The sequence below is a fragment of the Neovison vison genome, chromosome 2 (assembly GCF_020171115.1).
Source record: "Neovison vison isolate M4711 chromosome 2, ASM_NN_V1, whole genome shotgun sequence".
NCBI lineage: Eukaryota > Metazoa > Chordata > Mammalia > Carnivora > Mustelidae > Neogale > Neogale vison.
The window spans coordinates 4,134,178-4,151,322 of NC_058092.1; positions in this window are offsets into that span (position 1 = coordinate 4,134,178).

Consider the following 17,145-nt stretch of genomic DNA (forward strand, 5'->3'; position numbering starts at 1 on the left):
CCCCAGGGCTGCTCCCTCCAACCCCCACGCCCCCCTCCCGCCCCCTGCAGGTGGCAGGTCTGCATGCAGTGGGGAGGGGACTCTGCTTGAAGAGCATCTGCCCTGGGGGCTTAAATGGTGCCAAGCCTGTGGGGCTCAGGGAAGCAGTGGCCCAGCGGGCGTCGGTCTCCTCCTGGTGCCTGTGGACCTGGGGCTTCTGAGGAGGGCCGCCTGCCTGCCTCACGGCGCTCAGGCCAGTCAAACACAGGTTCCTGTTTCCCTGTTGGAAGCCCTTGGGGCCTCAGCGGTCCAAGGGGCTAGTAAGGCCTGTCCCTGGGGCCAGTATGGGCTGTCCCTGGGGTCGGGGGTTCCCCAGAGACCTGCCCAGTCTGCCTGAACGCCCATAGTACCTCCTCTGTCGTCTGGGCTTCCATGTGGACCTGGACCCCTCACCCGTATTGGGAGTGCATTTCCAGACAAGGTCTGCTGCCAGCTCCAGGTCCTTGGGCTCTCCCAACTCTGGGCATGGAGTCAGGTTCTCACACCCTTTGCCTCAAGACTTCTGGGTTCTCGCTCTAAATTCTGGGGGTTCTGGGCTATTTCCTCCACCACAGCCTTCTGGAACTGCCTTCCCAGCTGTCTGTACCCTGCCATGAGAGCTCCAGGCCACAGCCTCTGCAGGGCCCGCTCCCTCTGCAGCAACCATAGCGTTGTTGGCTTGTGGTTCCGGAGTCCTTTGTCCTGCTTCTTCCAGCAGCTGGGGTTCTGCCTGGCTGAGCTCTCTGGCCTCTGACCCCCCCAGTTTCAGCTCCGTGGAGATGTTCGATCTGCTTTTGAGACCCCCTCTCTGGTCTGCTTGACCCTCGCTCACCCGGGGTCTAGCTTTCTCTGTGCTAAAGCTGTAACTTTCTGGGGTGCCTGGGTGGCTCAGTGGGTTAAGCCTCTGCCTTCGGCTCAGGTCATGATCTCAGGATCCTGGGATCGAGCCCCGCATCAGGCTCTCTGCTCAGCAGGGAGCCTGCTTCCTCCTCTCTCTCTGCCTGCCTCTCTGCCTACTCGTGATCGATCTCTGTCAAATAAATAAATAAAATCTTTTTTAAAAATAAATAAATAAATAAAGCTGTAACTTTCTGGGGCCCGTGGGTGTGGTTCTTTCTCCTAGAGACTCCAGACACAGGAAGATCAGTGAGGGTCCCCTGAGAGGGAATTCTGGGGGCTGGGGTGGCTCAGGTTTGAGTATAGGTCCTCCCTGCCACGGGCCGTCATGATCTCTTCTCCAGGCAAGCGCCCCTCAGTTACAGCCTGTGGGAAGGGTGGGCCTGGTCCAGGGGAATGGTGTACCAGGTAACATGGTACCCTGGGCATAGATTATCAGGCCAGAGGTGGCCACCTGGCCCAGCCCATTCAATGAGATTTGCTCTCTTGAGAATTTGAAATGAGACAGGCAATACCTGTGGGGCCCTGCGATCATGGAAAGTCAGTCTGAGCCCACAGAGCCCCGTGATTGTTGAAGACCAAGAATGAGGGGATGCCAGAGCAGAGAGGGAGGGGGAAAGTGGTTCTGTGACTATGGGACAGCTCCTGGGGGCCCGGCTCCACTGCCTGCCCTTGGCTTCCCCCAGGGTCCCCGCTTCCTGGTACCCGTCCGACTTGAGTCATCCTGAGTGGGTGTGTGCCTGCAAATCCCAAGGCCAACTTCAGGCAGACCAGGAGCCCTGAACTTGTCCCCCATGCCCATGATGCCAGAGGCTGCCTCCCTGTGGTCTGAGACAGGCCCACTGCCCTCCTAGCTCCTCCAGCTCCCCCCATCGTGGAAAGCCAGGGCCCCTGGGGCCGGCAGACAAGCCGACCGCCGGCGCCCCCCACCCCCACCCCGCTCCTGTCTTAGTCATGGGATGCTGCTCTTGCTTCTCTCCCAACACGATCTCTACCACAACTGGCTGACAGGGCGCCTGGGCAGAAGCCGGCCGGCACACATGTTTTGTTTGGCCAAGCACAGCGCTTTAAAAGAATTTGAATCGGTTGCCAACTTCGAAAAGTCAGATTTCACATAAAAATCCAGATTTCTGGCTTCCACGGACAAACCAGAGAAGGCAGGCAGCTCCGGACCCATATTCCGGATGGCTCCAGTTCCGAAGCTGTGTGTGCCCTTGGCGGCCCCCCACCCCACAGTCCCTACCACGGTCTGTCACCTCACCAGGAGGGAGCTGAGCTTCTACCCCAGCCCAGCCCTCCCTGGGCCTGTTCCTCTACCCCCTGCCACATCCTCGCGTCACAGCCTCCTAACATCCTACCCATTCTCCAAGGCCTCTCTGCCTTCACATACCCAAATTCCAGAGGACTCTCTCCCTCCTTGATGCTACTGTCCTGGGATGGGATCCCACCGTCCTGTGCTCCCCACGTGACAGCTTAGGGAACAGCATCTGGTACGCAGCTCTGGCCTGGTCAGGACTCTCTGCTTCCCAGACCTGGTCCAGCCCCCTGCAGTGTGACCTAACCCCAAGTGGCAGCCACGTCCCCTGGGGCTCCCGGGCACCTACAGTGAGGCTAGTGCAAACCCAGGTGTGCGGTGCGTGTGAAATACATGGATCCCAAACGCTTTGTGGGGGAAAAGAACGTAAAACCTCCTTGACGGTTTTCCCTGTTGATGACGCGTGGGGGTGGGGATGTTTGGAATGCATTGCGTTGAAGGCAAAGGTTATTCAAATGCATTTCGTTGGCTGGTTTTTAATCTTTGTTTTGTTTTTTAGGTGGCTACTAGGAAACATTAAGGACGGATATTGGATAGCTCTGTTCTAATCAACGGAGAGGGAGGGGTCTTCGTTTGCCAAGTGTACAAACAGGTTCAGAGGACTGGGGGACTTGCCTGAGGTGACGCAGGTGTGTGAGTGACAGCTCCAAGTCTGTGCTCCTAACCTTTGGGCAACACTGCCCTGGGGTGCTCCCACGGCACCTGACACACAGAATTCATCCCCCCCACCCCGTTGTCAGGGAAGTGTCCCCCGTCTCTGCCGCCCACCCCCGCCCTGCCCTCCGCTGACACAGGGTACAAGAAACCACTTCTGTTTTCACTCCTTAGGAACCCCTCACTGCGAGCTCCCTTCAGTGAACGCTTCTCTGAGGAGGCAGAGCCTCTCCTGCCCACCACCTCCCAAACCCAGGCCCGGCCACGCAAAGGCTGCCCCTCCCAGGAAGCAGCTGTGGCCTTAAATGCCCGCTTGCACGAAGACCCAGCCCTCCCAGGAGCCTGTCCTTGTTTGGGCAACCGCCACCAGCTGCGTACAGCCCCCCAGCCAGGGTAGCCCATGGTAGGGGTCTGGCCCAAACCTGGCCTAGAGCCAGAGGGCATGGCCGGGACAAATGACTGCTGGCCCCAGGAGCCGCTTGCCCCTCCCTACCCTGGACACTGGTCAGAGCACCACAGGTGGCCTGGGAAAGAAACGTGGTCCCCTTCCCAAAACCCCATGAAACATCTTGGGGTGTGGTGGCCAAGCGGGGACCCAGCTGGAGCAGGGAGCATGGACTGTGGCCTCGGATGCTGGCCCTGCCTGAGGCCCAGAACCATCCCTGGCATCCTCTTCCAGGGCCTGGAAACCCCAACAGCTACCCTGCCCGGCCCACACTCCTCAGGCTCTGTCCGAAGGGGTGGGAGGCACATTCAGAATTCCTTTCTGGGGCCAGAGAAACTATCTGGACAGAACATGCAGGCCTGGAGCCAGCCGGCCACTTCCTCTGGCTGGGGCTGCTACGGGCACCTGCCCGTTTGCCCACCACGTGCTTCCTCCCAAGGCTCCTTGGAGGACCCGAGAGTGACTGCAGACAAACAGGAGCCGGGCTGCCCAGGCGGGTTCGAGATGCCCACCCAGGCCAGTCCCTCTCCGTGTGCGAGGCCTGCCCCCATCACAGGGCTGTCAGGCTCTCCACCCACCCTGCTGGGCCCGGGCCAGGGGACAGAGCCCACACAGACAGCTGCGTGCCCGCTCCCCCACCCAGCGCGTCTCAGCTCACTCCGATGCCTGCACACGCGCCGCCAAGAACCCACTGTGTGCCGGGGCCTCGCTCCCAGCCAGGGTGCAGAGCCCCTGGGGACGCTGCTGGCAGGCCTTGTGTGGGGGTGGGAGGGGTGTATGTGGGTGCCCCCACTCCGGAACCTGCTTCTAGTGTCAAGGGGACACCAAGAATCATCCCTGCCTCAAAGGGGAGGCCTGAAGATGCCTTTCTAAAGCCTGGGCGCCCGGCAAGTCCCCTCTACACGTTCGCTGGGGGGCCTCCGAGCTGGAAGAGGACGGTCAGAGCAGCGGACGGCTGCGTCCCGGAGGCGGGGGGTACCAGGGAAGGCAGGGGGTGGGCGGGCTCCACAGACCGTGCCCCAGAGCCACACGGGCCGGTGAGGGCATCCCAGGCACAGCGGCCAAGCTGGGGCTCCTCGGATGACCCAGACCAAGAGCAAAGAGGAGGGGGGGACGCGGTCCCTACGGGGCCTCCCTGGCCTGCGGCTGGGACAGTCGAAATGACCTCAGGCAAATCTCTGGCCCTGTGGGGACCTCTGCCACCTTCCCTGCCTCAGGAGTACAGGTGAAGCCGCATCAGCAGCCGGGACACCCACAGCCTCTCCCCTCGGGCACCCTCCCCACAGCCCACCTTCTGGTTCCAGAACAGGGCCTGGCTGAAGGAAGAGGGGAACTTCCCCACCAGCGGGCCGGCCAGCAGACCGGCCAGCCCTGTGCCATTGTCCCTCCACCGCTGCTCCACACCCTTGCCCAGCAGCCCAGGCCCCTCCTTACGCCATCCTGTGGACTCAGCCGGCTGCACACACCGGAAGGTGCCCGGTGCTCCTGGGGTCCAGGTGGGCACTGTGCCTGCCCCTCCCCTCTAAGCAGCCACATCTCCCCGTCCACTTTGTCTGGTGGGATTGGAAGCAGGAGGGACGCTGATGGCACCTGGGACATCTGTCGCTGATGCCTGCCCAGCACTCCCCTTGCCCACTGGTGCAGGAACAGGTCCGAGAAGACCCACGCCGAGCTGGGAAGCTGCGTTCGGGAGAGGGGCCACGCCTCTGGGCCCATGGCCTGGGGAGGCCAGCGCCTGGGGCCCAAGATGAGGCAAAGAGCAGAGCAGAGGCCCAACTTTTGCAGGCCACACCGGACAGTCTGGGGTCGCCAGCCTTGAGGCTGTGTGTTCTGCTGGACCTCCGATTAGCTGAGCTCTGATAACACAACGACAACGACGACAGCAGACAACGGTGCCCCGATCTGGGCCACACAGCGCTGGGAGTACTTACTCCACATGGGTCACCCCTCCGTCACCCCACGGCGCTCCTGACGTCATCACCCCGTTTATAGGGTTCTCTTCACCTCTGACGTCTGAGAAGGGAAAGGGCCGCGTGGGCACCCGGACTCAGCGCCCGCCACCACCTGTCCTGCCTCTTGAGACCCTCCGTCTTCTCTGTGCTGCTGTTCCTCATCCGTGTGGGGTTACAGGAGACATGACCCATGCCCTGGGGCCCTGGACGCAAACATTCCAGAAAGTTTCATCCCGCTACCTTGCCTTGATCTTGGAGGCAGAGGAGAGACGGAGAGCCCAGGCTCGACGGCCAGCCCCGTCCCTGCTGTCCTCTGCTCCGGCTGCCCTGCTCCAAGCGCAGGCCAGGGGACCCACACTGCCGGGCCAGCCCTTGCCTCTCCTCTGGTCCCCAGGGTCCCCGGGCCCCTGTCCTCCACCAACAGCAGTGCTCGGAGGGGCCCCGGCCTCCACAGCACCACTGAGTACAGGACCAGCGGAAACACACGCAGGGTGAGGGGGTGGCCAGTGGCCCAGGCGTTGGAGCCTCACAAAAGCCCTCCTGGGGAAGTGGGCCCGCACCTACCCCCGAGGTCCTCGATGATGTCCAGGCTGGAGCTCCAGGAGAAGCGCTCCACGGCCCCCAGCTCCAGCTCGGCCAGGGCGCCAGGCAGGGCCTCCAGCTGGTAGGTGCCACGCTTCCTCCAGTAGAGAAACATGTTGAGGCCCGAGGGGGCCTCCCCGCCAGGCCCGTGCGTTCAGAGCCTGGGCGGCCCCGGGGACCCGGGTCCCCGAGGCCCGGACACAGCGGGTACAAGGGCTGTGGAGGTGCTGCAGGGACCCTAGGGCTGGCCTCAGGCCGGCAGGCACGGCCCTCCCCTGGGAGGGGAGCATTCTGGGAGCATCTGGGGGCCTTGGAGCTGACCAATGGCCGGGGCCCCGGCCCCACACAAAGCGCCTTTCTTCCCCTCCTACAGACATTTTACAAATTTCAACTTCCCGGCCCCCTCGGAGCCCCCACCAAGGGGATGGGCAGGCCGTCTGGGGACGGCTGAGGCCCGGAAAAGAGTGCAATTGTTCCGTGGTCTCTTTGCTAAGATAAATTTCCAGAGGAGAAAAATGTGCTGCCCCAGGAGCAATTTCAGCCCCCCACCCCTGAACTCTGACCCCAGCCCCCAGCTCTAGCCGGGCCCCGGAGGATTTCTCAATGAGGAGTGGAAGCACCCATGGGGGTGCCATCAGAGGGCTCCCGGAGCTGTTCCAGCTGCCTGACTGGATCCCCTCCCCAGGAAGCCCGAGGCACGTCCCAGCTCCAAGAAGCAAAGGCCTGGAGGCGGTGTCCGGGGGTTGAGGGGGCGGGAGCTGCTGGCCAAGCCAAGCCAGGAGTGAGGCCCAAAATCTGCCCTCGGGGCTCTCTCCAAAGGCCTCTCCCCTCCCCGGGCTGGCCACAGTTCACCAGGCTACCCGCCCACCCCTGTCGCCCTCCTGGGACTGGGTGTCTGTCCCCCACACTAAGGGCAGCACAATGCACGGAGCTGGGGTCAGGCCAAACCCATGGAAGGAGGCTTCCGTGTCAGCACGAAGCTGTACCGCCCCTGCACAGCTGGGCTCAAGGGTGGGTGGGCCAAGGAGGTGGAGGGAGGCGGGGGGCGTTAGGGGACACAGAGCCGCACACAAGGAGAATGGCGAGCAGGGTAAAAACCCAGCTACACAGCAGACGAACGTCCCCGGCCCATTCATTCGGAGCCTGTAAAACCTGCACATTTTCACCTGGGTCGAAAAGGGACATGGAAACCTGTGGTCGCCCTCCTGGGGAGAGACCTCTGCCCTCACTCCAGGAAAGCGGGGCCTGCCTGGTCATTTCGGTTCTCCCCACAGAGGTGGGATTAAAAGTCCACGGCCCAGAGGAGGAGACTGGGAATCAGCGAACAGAACTTGGATTTGAACCCACCTGGGAGAGAAAGTCAAGTGGTCAGAGCGCAGCGTCGGAAATCCCGACCGGAGGTGGACGGCCAGCGTGCCGGGCCTCCTAGGCAGGAGCAGCCGAGCCAGGCCTCCCCAGTCTGAGCCTGCCATGGCTCCCCCGGCTGTCAGGGCTGCCAAGGAGGTGGCCTGCGCGGGGCAGGGGAGGGGGGTGCCGAGCTGGGGCACAGCTGGCGGGCTCCCCACCCCAACCAGACGGCTGGCAACAGAGAGGCACAAGTCTCAGGCAGGGGGAGGTGGCGGCAGAGGCTCTGCTTTTGGGGGGGTCCCTCCAGGGCTATGTCTGGTGAGAGGGTGGCAGGGGTGGCCGTCCAGGCGGTCTGCACACCCCCAGCTGAGGGTTGAGGTGCCAAGAGGCGGCTCCAGTAATGCAAGCCATATGCTTGCCTGCCTGCCCACCCTTCTCCCCCGCCGGCAAGGGGCCAGCAACAGACAAACAGGGCCCCTTGGTCATTGATCACCGGCACCCACAAGGCCCCGGTGCACAGGAGGTGGGGGGCACCCCAGCTCGGGCTGACAAGCAAGTGGCCTGCATCGGGTGTCAGATCAGGCTCAGGGGTGTGAAATGGTCTGTCCCCGGCTGCCACCACAGCGGAGGCCCGGGCTGCAGAGGGGGGGCTGATCCCAGAGCCCCCAGACCCTTCTGCGTCCACGCCTGGCAGGGGCCACACTTGGTTATGGGTTCAGAAGCAGCCCTGCCTGTCAGGGGGTTGGATTTCTTCTTACCCTCAGCTCTCAGTGAGCTCAAGGAGTCCCCACTCCCCGCACGTCTCCCCTACAGAGGCCCCACCGGGGAGGGGGGCTGCTTGCGTTGGCCCCCGATGCTGCAGAGAGGTTGGGCCTCACTCTCCCGCTGTTCAGGACACATTTAGCCTCATCCTCCAGGTTTTCTCTGTCCCCAGATGTGTCCCCTGCTTCCCACCTCCCTGCCTTGGCTTCTGCCGCTGAGCCCTGCTGCCGGGTGTCCTCTCTGGCGCCTGCGGGGGAGTCGCGCACACTCCTCCTGTCCAGGCCAGAGGACCCCACCCCTAGCTTGCCTCCATCCTCCTGGAGCAGGGGTGCATGAGGGAGCCCCAAGCTGGGGAGAGGGCCCCCAGAGTGCTCCCGGCGCTGCACCAGCCCCCACCTCTGAGAGGCAGCCGGCATCCACGGCAGAGGTGGACACACCTGGGCCTTTGACTCAGTCTGGGGGGAACTTGGACAAGAGCCCGCTGCTTCTAAACGTGGGGGGGTTCGCTGTTGCTTCTGAGACAGCTGGGACACATGCCGCCATGTCCCTCCCCGGGTAGACAGGGAGTGATGGCAGCTGCCTTCACTGTGGGCTGAAAGCGTGCTGAGCATTGTTCCTAACCACAGCCTTGAGCCCTCACAGCAGCCCCATGAGGCCGGTGCCACTGTCCCCACCACAGGGGTGGAGAAGCTGAGGCCCAGGGCCCCACGGAACTGGAAGGGGGCAGGTGGGAGGCGGCGAAGCTGACGGCTGTCCTTTCACCTGTGGGCTGCCCGGCCTGGCCCTCCGCAACAAGGTGACGGCACGTTTCAGAGAGGCAGCCAAGGCCTGGGGGGGCAGGGCAGTCTCCTGCTGGAAGCCTGTCCTCCCGAGTTTGGGCCCTTGTCTCCTGCCTCAGCCTGCTGGAACCTCAGGACCTCTGGATGGGACAACCTGAGGACAGCCCAGAGACCAACGGCCCCCACTCCTCTCACGATGCCCCTTTGGGACTGAGAGCCCCAGCCCCAGGCAGGGAGAACCCAGAGGTTTGCCCCTTGTCCCCACCACTGTGACCTCCTACTGGCCAGGGGCGGGCGCCAGGACAGGCAGAGGGATGGGGCACTGGTCCCAGGGCTGCTCCATCCAGTGCCTGGCCATGGCCTTGAGTGTGGGGAAGGGCTGAGCCCTCTGCAAACCACAGCTGTTTCCTCGAGAGCGGAAGTGCCCTGTGAGGATCCAAGTGGGACCCCGAGAAGCTGAGTAAGGGGATGAAAGAGGAAGGGGAGCAGGTGGCTTGAGCCAGGCGTTGGCCCTCCCTGGCCACCTCCCCGAAAGCCATGGCCAAGAGAGACCTTGGCCCTGGGGTCACCTTCTCTGCCTGAGCTAATGGAATTGGGGGGTCCCTGGGCCCTCTAGATGCCCCCTCCCCCTCAGCCACCCTCGCTGACCCCTTTCCTACTGTGCCAGGCCCTGCCGCTCCCTGAGGGTAACTCCCTAAGCGGGGAGGGCTGCCTCTGTCTTGCTAGCTGGGCCGCCCCAGGGACAACACTTCCTGAGATTCTACATCTGTGCAATGGGTTAAGGAACGAGACCCCTGCCGTGTTGTCTCCATGAGATGTTGCCCACGTAGGGCTGAGCAAGGATTCTGGCACAGAGCCCCACAGGAATGGAAGCTCGGGGGGGCTTCCTACCTTCTGTCAATGGGCCCTGCCTCTCCCCCTCCCCGGGCAAGGTCCATTATGATGTTCTGTGGCCCCAGAAGCCCCTCGGGAGCAGGGAACCACATCCCTTCTTCCTCCTCTGGCATCTGGGGAGGCCTGTCTGGACCCCGAGGGCAGGCCAGGAGTGCCAGCTGTGTGGGTTGGTGGAGGAGGCCGGGAACAGAGCCGGAGCTGCGGGGCCGGACGCGGAGCCAGGCCCCCCAGCCGTCGTGAGAAGCGGCCTTGTGGGCTGTGTCGGACGTAAGTGCTCTCAGGTTGGGCTACAGAGGCTGTTAGGAATGAGCCCGGCCAGGCAGCCAGAGGCCCGTTATATAACCCGGGAGGCGGGCACTAGCCACCTCCCAGCCCCCCAGCTTTCTGTGTCTGCCCCACCAGCCAGGCCTGAGGCGAGTTGCATCCCACCAACCACCCACTCCCCGACACCAGGCCTCCAGCTCCGAGTAGAGAGAAGAGTCTCCCTCCCTGCTGGGGGCCCAGGCTGTGGACCCTCCAGGACCGTGGCCTGGTGCGGGGGTGGAGGGGTGGTGGCCGCAGGGTGGAATGGAAACCAGCCAGCTCCGGGCAGGGAGGCAGTACCCTCAGTCGGGCAGGCCGGCACCTGCAGGAGGGGTGACACAGCGGGGCCTGGCCTGGGTGGCACAGACCCTTCCCTGCAGAGTGAGCCCTTCTGAGCCGGACCACGTGCGCCTGAAGCCCCAGGCCTAGGTGGGCCCGAGTACGTGGGAGCCGCTGGCGGACAGCTGGACCACAGCCACCTGGCCAGCCGCCAGCCTGGCCCGTGAGCCTCAACTGGGCCTCGGGCCCGGGCCCTCTCCCCAAACGCCTTGACACAGCCCGCAGCTCAGCGGGACACTGAACGCCGGCACATGCCGCCCTCGCCGGCGCCTGGACCGCAGCACGGGAGAGGCCGTGCAGGCCCAGGAGGGCCCAGGAGAGGTTGGCAGAGCCGGGCACAGAGGCGGGCAGGACCTGCCTCGGGTTCTGGCTCATCCTCAGCCCCCCTGCCCCCTGCCAAGCCGCCGTCCCAGCGCAAGGATGGGAGGGCAAGTGAGCCATGACCGGGCGGGCGTGGAGGCTGCGGCCGCGGAGGGAGGCTGCGCCCCTGTGGCCAGGGCCAGGACGGCCTGTGCGGCTCTCGCTCAGGTGTTCGCCCACAGACCCTCAGAGGCAGAGGCTCCTGGTCGGCTGCAGACCCTCTCCCTCCTCTTTCTCGGGCCCCAGGCTAGGCTTGCAGGAGGGACAGATGCCCGCTCGGCTCTGGACAAGGGCCTGCGAGTGGAATTCCCGGACTCGGCCCGGGGATCTTGCTGTGCTGTTACCGTTGCCCCCATTCTACAGATCGAGAAGCTGAGGCTCGGCAGGGGACCTGAACGGCCCAGGTCAGCCGGGAGGTAGATGGGGCATGTCACCTGTTTCCCCACCACGCTCCGTGCCACTCATGGCTCCCTCCGCGGCCAAGACGTTCAAGTTCCACATGTGGCCAGCGTCCAGTTAACAGCCCCTCCTGCCCCTTGCGGCTTCATGTCCTGAGCCACACCACGGGGACCCGTCTGAGGTGACTTGAGTCCTGAGGCCCTTCCTTCCCCAGATGCATCCCTGCCTCGGGACTCTGGGAGGACTTCAGGGCCTGGACAGGCCTCCCTGTCCTTTGAGCCCACTGGCCTAGGCCTCAAAGGAGGCGGGTCCCTCCCTTGGCTCCCAAGTGTCGGGGAGACAGACGACAGGCTCCTCAGACCAAGGCGGCTCCCCAGAGGCGATGGAGTGGGAGGTCTGGTCACTGTCCAGCATCGGGCCCAACCGCTATCACCCACTTGTCCGCCCACTGCAGCCTGGGGACAAGCACATCCTGGGGTGGGCTGGCCAGGGACCGGCTGCCCACGCCGTTTTAAGCTCGGCGCCTAGAGTGCTCTGGCCTGGCTCGGGCTGCCGCCGCTCCCTAGGGACCCCCCTGCTCACCGTCGCCCCCCCCCCCATCGGAGGCCCCAGCCCCTGCAGTTACGTCCGAGGGCAAGTTGCATTGCCTCACTGGGCCTCAGTCCCCTCAGCCACGAGGAAGGGAATTCCCAGCACCGTCTCAGGGGGTCACTGTGGGCATCGGGGGAGTTAATCCGGGAGAGTGGCCTTCACACTCAGGCTCTGTTAGGGTAGGGTCTCCGTGGACGGTGGCATCCAGTCACAGCGAGAACACTGCTCCCACCCCCTGCGGGGCAAGGCTCCCCCCGCTCCTGGACTTGGCCGCTCAGACCCCCCACGCTGGTTCCCCGCTGAGTCGACAGTGCTGTTCCCCAGCTGCTGGGCTGCCTTCTGGTCCTGCCTCGGGGGCACGGGATCGCACTGGTACAGGGGAGTCTGGGCTACATCTAGACTGGGAGCCCCTGGAATCAACCACTGGCTTCATTCTCTCCCAGACGGAGGGCCCAGCCCGGCCTGGCCCAAAGCAGGTGCAGGCACTTAGATCAGTTCACAGTCTACCATCCCTTGCTGGGGCTAACGCAGGAATGCCTCAAAGCTTGGCCCATCAGGGCTTCAGCTCATCCTCAAAGGTCAAGGTGGCAGGGCTCCCTGGCCTCCAATGAGGACCCCCGCTCAGAGGATGGCCTGCAGGCTTGGGACACCCAGCCTGGGGTCAGATCTGGCCACCCCTGGGAGAAGCGGAGACCCTGCTGGACCCAGGAGCTCTGGCAGCCGGGGTGCCAGGGATCTCCCAGCCTGGGGAGGGGGCAGAGGAGGAGTTGGACGCCTGAATTAGCCAGGCCGTCTGTGGCCCTGGCAGTATGGCCACATTCCAGTCTCACTGCGGGCTGCTGGCCACCGCAGACTTCTAAACCTGGCCAGACAGACTGAGAGGCTGGGCTTTCTCAAGGGCCAAGTCTGTCCAAGGAACAAAGGCTTCTGGGCCAGGTTCCCAACCACAGAAAAGACCGGCCAGACTTCCAGGATAGCTGTGATTTCAGAAATATCCATTGTTGGAACACCAATCCCAATGGTTAGAAACGATCATTACTGCCCCCTTGGACATCCGTAGCAGAGACCCGGGCTGCCTTGGACAGGCCTTGTCTTCTATTTGGCCCATCGAGGCCAAGGATGTCTCCTCTCCCCAAGCCCAGGATGCTGGGCCAGCCTGTAAGCCCGGCCTATAGAGGCGATTTCTGGGCCGGGCAGCTGCTGGGCCTTAGGCTGTCTTGGCTTTGTAGCAGGGGCTGGAGCTCGAGAGCCTTCCATATAGGCCTGGAGATGTTCTGCCTGGGTCCTGTTCATGCATATCTCAAGCAATGTGAAGAAATATAAAGCAGGTAACAGAGAGGGGGGAGAGCGCGCGCGCGTGTGCACACGAGCCTCATTTCACATTCTCCCTCTCTGAGGAAGGTGACTTTGAGCCGAGACTGGCTCGACCGGATCAAGGTAGACGTGCAGCCATTGGAGAAGAGCGTCTCACGCTGAGAAGACAGCAAGCCAAGGGCCCTAAGGGCAGGACGTAACTTGGGTTCAAGCAAAAATGGTTCGAGCAGGCTCCAGTCCACTCCAGACTGACAGGATTCCCAGCACTTTCCATGTTAAGCCAGGAGGAGTGAGTCTCGCCAGCAAGGGAGCCTCGAAAGCGTAGCAAGACCCGTGGCCAGAGCCAGGTAAGCAAGAGGGAGGAGACTGTCGGAGGGGTCGTGGGGACTAGGTCCCGTGAACACCGACGAGGACGTAGCCTTTTATTCGGACTGAGACAGAAGCCACGGGAGCGGTCGCTGTTGTTAGGATTATTTATTTATTTATCTTAGAGGGAGATAGAGAGTGTGAGCAGGGGGAGGTGAGGAGGGGGGGAGAGAGGGAGAGAGAATGAGAATCTCAAGCAGACTCCATGCCAAGTCCCACTCGGGACTCAATCTCACAACCCTGAGATCATGACTTGAGCCCAAATTAAGAGTCAGACGCTCAACCAAATGAGCCACGCAGGCTCCCTGTGGGACCTGTTTTTTTTTTTTTTAACAGAGGATGGACTTGATCTGACTTAGTGGTTGTGGGTGACGTGGAAGGCACTCAGGACGTGTGGGGATCCTAGGGTGTTCGGGGACTTGCTGACACCGCTGTGCCTGAGCTGGTCACAGAAAGCTTCTGTGTGACTTCCTTAGGAGTCAAACTTGAGTTTCTTGTCCTCTGAAAACACACCAAAGCTTTGGATATAACGACAGCTACAAAGAGACAACGTGCTAAATGATTCGAACATTTATTTACATCATTCACTGGGGCTTCTGTTTCCTGCAAGAGTGGATTAGATTAATCAGATCTTCTCACTTGAAACAATCAAAAAAGCTGGATTGAAAAAAAAAAAGTTTAGGGGCACCTGGGTGGCTCAGATGGTTGGGTGTCTGCCTCTATCTTAGATCATGACCTCAGGGCCCCGGGATCAAGCCCTGTGTCAGCCTCCCTGCTCAGTCAGGAGTCTGCTTCTCCATCTTCCTCTGCCTCTCTCCCCACTCCTGCTCTTTCTCTGTCAAATATATAAATAAAATAATAAATAAATAAATAATAAAATTTTATTAAAATAAAGTATTTTTAAAGAAATTTAATATTAAAAACATCAAACCAGCTAAAACCCAGAAGAAGAGGTCTAAGGAAGTAAACTCAGATGGTCTTGCCCTCAGGTTACTTATGGACTCTGAGAAGAGAGCTGGGGAACTGACCTTCACTTGTAAATGGCCTTATGAGGCTAGGAGAACCAAGTTCCAGATATGGGGAACCTTCAACTTGAATTTCGATTAAGGTCATCCCAGACTGGCAGGGTCTGCAGGCATACAGCCAAAGCACATGAGAATCCTCGATCAGCCTGGGCCTCAAATTTTTCCTACAAATAATTTTAAATTTTTTAAATTTTTATTTACTTATTTGACAGAGAGAGATCACAAGGAGGCAGAGAGAGAGAAGGAAGCAGGCTCCGTGCGGAGCAGAGAGCCTGATGCGGGGCTCGATCCCAGGACCCTGGGATCATGACCTGAGCCAAAGGCAGAGGCTCAACCCACTGAGCCACCTAGGCGCCCCTTAACTTTTATTTATTTATTTGAAAGAGCAAATGAGTGAGAAAGAGAGAACAAGCAGGGGGATGGGCAGAGGGAGAACCAGACCCCCTGCTGAGCGTGGAGCTAGACACGGACCCTGAGATCGCGACCTGAGCCAAAATCCAGAGTCAGACGCTCAGCTGACTGAGCCACCCAGGCGCCCTGAAGGAGGTAGATGTTTACATCTCAGTATCTTTTTAAAGTTTATTTATGTATTTATTTATTTTTAGTAATATTGGCAGCCACGGTGGAACTCGAACTCACAACCCTGGATCAACAGGCACGTGCTCCACCGACTGAGCCAGCCAGCGGCCCTGTATTGACATTTTTAAAATGTCCAAAATAGAGCATTAATTGGAAAAAAAAATTGCAAAACTGCATATTTTCTACCTTTTCAAGACTTTTTCCATGTAGACCTGTGCAGGGATGTGTGTGCGTCTGTGTGTGTGTGCTCCTAGGAAAATCTGAAACGCAGCTGGAACCAGCTGAAAACTGGAGGACTTATCTCTCATTGCCTACGTGCTGTCTGAACATTTTAGAGTGGAGATGTTATTATCGTACAGGCAGAACTGAGCGCACACATGCCCGCGTGAGTAGGTGTCTTTGCATTTTATCTCTAGGCCGGTTTTAAGGCCGATATTGCAGGAGGCTTCCTGATTCATTGACCTATTTGCCATGCTCTCTCCTCCTCAGACTTCCTGAATCCACTCACCAAATTGCTATCAGAGAGGATTTTCCTAAAATGCAAGTCAGGGGCGCCTTGGTGACTCAGTTGGTTAAGTGTCTGCCTTCAGTTCGGGTCATGAACTCGGGGTCCTGGGATCGAGCCCCGCATCCAGCTCTCTGCTCAGCAGGGAGCCTGCTTTCCCCTCTCTCTCTGCCTGCCTCTCCGCCTGCTTGTGATCTCTGTCTAATAAAAAAATAAAATATTAAAAAAATTTTAGAAATAAAATGCAAGTCCGATGGTTCTGCCTACCTTGCTAAGGATGCTTAAACTCTCAAGGCCCTGGGGATGAAAGGCGAGTTCTGTGAGATGTTCTGGTAGCCTCTTCTTGGACTGACCTTGTACCAGCTCCTCACCCCTCCCCCCCCCACTGCACCTGCCACCCCAGCCATCCTGGGTCAGTCCGTGTGTACCCACTGGGTGCACCCCCGCCACGCCACCCCAGTCCCAACTCTGCTGTCCTGTCTTCCAGAACCGACCTTTCCACCCCTACTCCCCATTCCTCCCCCGCCCCCACTTTTGACCCCACTGACTTCAGTTTATCCTTTAGCTGATGTTACTTCTTCAGAAAATCCCTGAGACTGGTGTTAGGAGAGGGAGATCTCGTACGGATGATCTCTGCTCCACCATCTCTGCATTTTCACACACCATCTTCTTGTCGATTTCCTGTCTACATGTTCTTATCACTCAATAATCAGCAAGATTCTAGACAGATGGGCCTTTATCTTGCTCACCATCATCTCCCCAGCCCCTGGCACACGGTCTGACGACTCATAGCATTTAATAAAATTAATTTAGCTAACCGCGACATTCAATCTATCAAACTCTAAAACTAGTAATCAAAAGGATAACTCGTTGTCTTTTTTTTTTTTTAAGATTTTATTTATTTATTTGACAGTGAGATATCACAAATAGACGGAGAGGCAGGCAGAAAGAGAGAGAGAGAGAGAGAGAGAGAGGGAAGCAGGCTCCCCGCCGAGCAGAGAGCCCAATGTGGAACTTGATCCCAGGACCCTGAGATCATGACCTGAGCCAAAGGCAGAGGCTTTAACCCACTGAGCCACCCAGGCGCCCCACTAGTTGTCTTTTTAATATCAAAGGAGAAAAGAGAAAAAAGTTAAAGGGCTTCAAGTCACCATCAAGTGTACACTGAAGACGACCAGGGGGTCATTCTCTGCCATCCGCCTGGAAATCATCTCCCCTTCATGAGGAAGCAGTGATGGCCCTTGAGTTAACTGGACATCAGTCCCCAGGGTGTGGATATTCGTATGACAGACTCGCTCACGTGGATGGCACACATTCATTTCTTCTCCGGCTGTTCCCAGCAGAGACCAGCCATGATAGGTAAGTTCTGCTGGGAGGAGCCACAGGAAGGAAACGTTGGCTGTGCAGACGGCTTCCCGGGAAGGGCTCACCCCGAAGTCAAGGGCCTATGTGGGTATTAGGAGGAATTCTCCACGACTGCCTGCTTCCTACAGGTCTTGGGCCGGCCCAGGATGTGGCAGGCGTGGAGGCCAGAATGGGTGTTCTTGAGCACACAGAGGTCAGTGGCCAATGAGTGTCCAGGCCCGCTCTCGGACTCCGGAGTGCTGGAATGCCATCAGATTCCATGCACACATTCCTGACCCCCCACGGCCAAAACGTGTCGTGACATGTATTAAAAGAGAACTTGAAACTATTGATGGTATATGAAGAATTTTCTCC